Genomic DNA, 5,323 nt, shown 5'->3' with positions numbered 1-5,323 from the left:
TGACCACGTGTGCTGTCTCTGTAATGGCGGATGTAGACCGATCAAATCGTTAAAATGTTGAAAAATCAGGTATCAGTGGACATTGTTCTATCAATAGATACATAATGTCAAAAACCGTCTAGCGTACGGTCTTATTCATTGATAGCTTTGGTCGTACAGATCTTTCATATTGCATACCTATTATGCAGTTTACGCAAGTTTTCTGGGCTTTTTTATCCGAAATACTTTTGGCCTATGTAATGTTGCAAATTTAGAAAACATTATTTCATTGTTTGAAAGGCTTTTTTTTTGTTTGAATGTTTATATTTTTGTTGCTAGTTGTTACAGATGAACCAAGGTAATAATTAACTGTGTCGTTCAGTAATTTATTGTTGCATATTTATAGATGAGATCAATGTGAACTACATGCAACCTTGGGTTGAGTGTTTTGATCTTGAAGACATAGGTATATACAACTATCGTAAATAAATACAAAATCATATTACGGCAATCTACATTTGAACTTGAGTAATTTTAGTACATCAATAAAAATAAAAATAATTTAAGTTCCTTTCTTTCAAGAATGTACCGATTACGGTAACAATTGCATAAAAAAAAACGTATTAGTTTAGGTTTCTCTTATTTTACTTGTGAGATAGTCGTGGTAGGCCTATATCAGACTTGAAAGAGAATAAAATGACTAATTTTGTGAAAATTATTTATTTTCGAAAAATCCTATTATTGCTCTGCCAAAAGTCTTAAGATAACTACCGTGATGTTTTTTTGTGTAAATTGATCACCGTGCTGCTTACTACTCAATGGGGTGAAAATACACCTCATAGTTGTATTACACGATGTTACGGGTGACTCCAAAAATTTAAAACTTTACTGCTCATGCCCCCTGCATAGTAGCGTTATAGTTTTTGTATATTTGTTGTATCATGTGTACGATAAGGTTCATGCAAAATTTGAACGAAATATATTCAGTAGTTTATGAGATAATTTGATATTTGTTAATAGATATAAAAGGCTCCTGCTCACCCCCTGTAACGAAAAGCGAGATAATAAGTAAAAAGTATGTTGACCGGACCTCTTGTTGATATTCTCTGAAAATTTGAATCAAATCTATCCAGTACTTTCCGAGATCTTTCCGGACATACATACAGACAAACAGACAAACAGACAAACAGACAAAAATTCCAAAAATCATATTTTCTGCTTCGGAATCGTTCGTAGACCACCCTGCAATTATTCTTTTTTAAAAATATTCAATGTACAGTTTTCACTTTTCTACAATTTTATTATATGTATAGATTTTTGTGAAAGAAGAAAATAAAATAAGAAGCGGATGTCCTTTTTCTTTAAAGAAGTATCTGAATGGAATACTTTAAATCATTCGAGAATTCGTTAAGATGATAAACTTTTTGTTTTAATAATGTTTTTTTTTTATATTTGGACAAAATATCCATTGATTTTGACCAATAGTAATTTGCTATTTAATTTATGCTTTATATGCAGTTAAAATCAAAGTTGCAAAATGTTCAAGCAAATTCACTCGATTTACTTCTTTTACTTAACCTACTGGGAACACATGAGCGGATTCACTTTCCAAGTACTTCATTCCCACTACGGTTAAAGCCTCCTTTAGAATTCTGTTAGCCTGGTACCAACGCAGAACAAAATTCTACATAATACGGAATGGATACTTCCCAACTTAGTTTCAGTAAACATTTCTAAGTACCTATACGTATAAAGAGTATAAATTAAATTTCATTTATTTAAAAAGACTTGATTTGTGTGGTTTTGAACTATTCGCTCGATTTTTTTTTCAACAAACCAAAACGGTCCTTTAATTCATTGGTGTCTTTTCAAAATTAAAATTTTGTGTAATTGATAAATACAGAGGGCCATCATCACACCACTTCATAATGAAAATATTATAACAATTTTAAATTTCACTACAAATGTTTTACTGCGATTAATACTCTTTCGGGCTTTACAGCTGCAATACTAAAACTTTAAGTAGTGGTTTTATGTCAAAAGAGATCAAATATGTAAGTATTACAAGATTAAAAAAGTTTATAAATGATTTTTTCTTTTCTAAATGCGAACTGTTCTCAAGCGAATCATATTGAGTTTTGCTTTATAAGAGGAACCAGTTGAGCAATCCGTGTCCTTCCGTTTGTCAGCAGGCAGTATCTTAGGAACCGTTACAGCTAGATAGTTGAGTTTTAATATTTTGGTGTACTTATATTGGTAGTCATTAATTTGTTAGATGACCTTTTTCATTCTTCAGCCCTTTTATACGAAACTCTTACTCGCGTTGACCGGTTTTTTAATGATTTGCCGGTTTCAGTTTAGCTAATTTTCAGTAAAACTAATTAATGTTGGAAATTACTACAGTTAATCAAAATTAAAATCGTTTAACCAAAAACTAAATATGTATTTGCGCTCATCGAACAGCGGTTATTCCCTGAATTGAATAAATAATGCTTATGTATACTATAATATTGATGCGAATAAATAATAACTGTAGCTACTTTTCAGCAAAATATTTTATCTTGTGACATCTGTGTAATGTCACAAAATCGAAATTTAATATTTTAGTTCTAAATCCAAAATTTTGCTTTTGTACAGGATCGATCGGTTCTAAATAGGTTAACTGTAGATACAGTTTTAAAATGTGTTGCTAGTGTCTCTAATACCCATTGTGTCATAAACATAATTATGAAATCTTTTTGCATAAAAAAGCAAACCAAACCGTGTCCTGAACTGTGATAGAAAAGGTCATAATTTATTTTACCTATATGAACCTACTAATTTTTTATTTTTATTTTATTTGCGTATCATTTTAATGGCTGATTATTTTTTAAATATTAAAAGCCTATTCTCTTCCCGAACATACCATTTTACCCTTCTTTAATGTTGGACCTGGTGACGAGCGATACTAACCTGAAACAAAAGAAAAATGGTTTTCAGACTTACGGTTTTAACTGGATAAAGAAATGGTTGTCTTATCTAGTCAGAGAACACAAAATTAAAATATATCACTCAAGCTCTTAAATAGAGGGGTAAGTTACTAGATGTTGTAACTCCATCAGGAAACCAGATAGAACAAAAGCCTTGGAATTCAAGTAAAACATAAAAATACACACGCTTAGAAACATAATTTTTTAAATATGATTTCTGATTATAAGGAACTTCTAAAACTCTCTCTCTGAAGAATCACTACCTTTAGAAAAGTGTCATTTTTAGAATTGTTTGAGTCAATACACAAAATACAGTCATTTTTTCTTAGATTTCGTTTCCAAAAGCGATGCTGCTGAAGACTTTAGTTTAGAAAACAAATGAAACAGTTTAATTTATTCAGACTTACAGACCTCCATTGAGACAGCCATACGCATTTCTAATGAAAACGCACTCAAATGAATATTTATAAAATTTCATCTTAAATATTGTATTGACAATAGCGTAATACTATGCAAACGAGCGCTTCGCCCCTGGCCTTCTCTTGAATATAAACATGAATATTCATTACATTAAACACCTCCTGCCTTGTCTTTAAGGATTGTATATTGTTCTACCTGACTCCTACCTTCTTTTAGTAAACCTACTTTGATAATAGCACATAATTGGCTGAGGAATCAGCCATAACGTATTGAACGGATTTAAGCCTCGTCACCTTTATTTTTGCCATAATACCCAGAACCGCATACCTGTTGCAACATTCGAATCGACGCCACAACTTTGTATGCTCCAAAAAAACCCTTGCCATTTAAAACAAAATGTTTAATATATTCCGTTGATATCACCAGTACAACAACAATTGGCGGTTTTATTCTCGCATCACGTCCTTTTGTTACTTAAAAATTATGTATAGACTTTTTTTTCGGTATTCATGACCGTCATGCTCAATGGGCAAACCCTTCAAATGCTGAAAGGGGGACTGGCGGGGTAACGTTTAACGGGTCACAGGGGCCCCATAACGATCACACCACATCTAACTCCACTAATGTTTCGACCGCATTTCTCGTAGCGGGTTAAATGAAAAATACCAGGCCCTTTCAACACCAGAGGTGGCTTATGAAAACAAAAACCCTTTCTGTGAATTTTGATATCTGCCCGTGTAAAAGGGATTTTTTGATGCTTTGTGAATGTTCTGATTTAGATATTTTGAGAGGGATGTTGTTGAAAATATGCTAAAAGGACTTTTAGTTTTGGGTGTGAACTGAGAAATATTTTCGTCTTTTTCTTCCTTATGAATTGTAAAGACCATTTGTCTCGGGCTCTTTATAAAAGGGTATTCAAAAAAATCACTAAAGCGAATAAAGCTAAGTGCAGAACAGTCTTAAACACATTTCGGATGAAAAATTGGCTATAAATATTAAAAAGTAAATCTCACGTAATGCTTAATGTAATGCGTTTGTTGCCTAGAATATCAAAAACTCGATCGGAGCAGATCTTGTAAAATATGCTATCCAAAATCGTATTTGATTTTGGGCGTTTACTTACGTACACCCTCATTTCTCATTCGGGAAGGCCAGCCATATGGTGTCGACGTTATTGCAGGCTGTACCTCTGGGAATATGATCGAAACGCGGCTCAAATTACTTATAATCCTATCTATCTGTAGAAGGGGAGAATGATTAGCAAGAGATTAACAATTTGGAGGAAATTTTTTTAGGTGTTTAGTGTACTTAAAAGTTAAGTTCTGGTTATTAAACGTTGATAAACGGAGGTTATTAGTAAAATCAGGAGCCTTACAGATCTTTTTTTTTTAAAGGCGAAAATGTATATTTCCAAGTTTAGATTCAAATACACTATTATTTAGACAAAAATATTCAATACAGTTGGATACAAAAACTAAGAAATATGTATCGGTTCTTCGTATATTCCCCTGTGAATTCAGGCGCGGGAAAAGAATCACTAAGCCAGGAAAGATGGATAGCTACTTAACGTTATTGCTATACCAAAATCGCTTTCTAGTTTTTTACGGGTCATTGGCGCAAGTGGCTCTCGTATACAACATGTCACAAGTTCATCTAAGACAAAACTCTTATGAAAACTTCGTGATTGGGATTCGGAAGACCAAAAAAATGGGAACGCTTAAGTTCCTTACTCTTACGTAAATGAGAATTGATGCGTCGTCCATGAACACAGACTTAAAACGTATTAGATAGGGCAGTAATATATATGTTACGTGTAACATTTGGTCTGTAATTTGTGTGACCCGGAATTCGTTTTGGCAATTAAACATTGAATGTAGGCTATAAAGCTAAGCCTGGAAAAGTCTGGACCGCAGCGCATTCCGTTTGGCAGGCTTTTGTTTTGTTTTGTAATGAAC

This window comes from Trichoplusia ni, chromosome 7 (assembly GCF_003590095.1).
Source record: "Trichoplusia ni isolate ovarian cell line Hi5 chromosome 7, tn1, whole genome shotgun sequence".
Taxonomy (NCBI): Eukaryota; Metazoa; Arthropoda; class Insecta; order Lepidoptera; family Noctuidae; genus Trichoplusia; species Trichoplusia ni.
This window is presented reverse-complemented; position numbering follows the sequence as displayed.